Genomic DNA, 907 nt, shown 5'->3' with positions numbered 1-907 from the left:
AAAATTGGTATCAGAGCCAAGTTAACGATTAAGGGTAACACTTTCTCTTTAAGCAACACTTTTAGTGACACGCTTTTAAAACCAACAAATAACCATAAAAGACAAAAATCTTTACAAATGCATCTATACACTAGATGCCCCTTTTTTAAATTGTTTAATGTTAGCTAAAATAAATTGGTTCCATAGTTAAACTTTTTCTTGGAAGTAATTTAATTAAAAAAGTCAAACTCATAAGTCGGTTTAAGCTTGAATTATCTTTGTTCACAAATTTATGACTCGAGTTTGAGTTTGAATTTGAATGCATATATTAAATTTGATTATACATATTATAATTAATTAATATTATATATTATATATTTTTAATTCATAATGATTAATAAGATATGATTTTACACACATGCATATAATTATAATACTTATGTTTGTTGAATATATATAAGGCAAGGGTGCATTATTTCTTATTTTGTCATATTTAAATTACAATGTTTTTGTTTATTTTATCATAGGTTGAAAAGACGATAAATTAAAATGTGATAAGTCTAATTTGATTTATATAAGAGAAATTATTAGGGGTTAATAATTTTTAGTATTTTTTTATTATTATTTAATCAACATAAATATTGAATTATTTTTAACAAATAAATTTTATTAATTTATGTATATAAATTTTAAAAAATATAATTATAAATTATATTAATTTATGTGCATAAATTTTGATAAATATAAATATAAATAATATATTTTTTATATACAAAAATTTTGTAAATATAAGTATAAATTATTATTGACTAAATATTGATAAAAGATAATAATATTTACTAATGTAATATCGCTCTTTTTATAATAGAAGAGAACAACATATCTATATCCTAATATTTTGATATAAAATTTTACAATCATTTTTTAT

The sequence above is a fragment of the Arachis duranensis genome, chromosome 3 (genome assembly GCF_000817695.3).
Source record: "Arachis duranensis cultivar V14167 chromosome 3, aradu.V14167.gnm2.J7QH, whole genome shotgun sequence".
NCBI classification, from domain to species: domain Eukaryota; kingdom Viridiplantae; phylum Streptophyta; class Magnoliopsida; order Fabales; family Fabaceae; genus Arachis; species Arachis duranensis.
Note: the sequence above shows the minus strand (reverse complement) of the source record.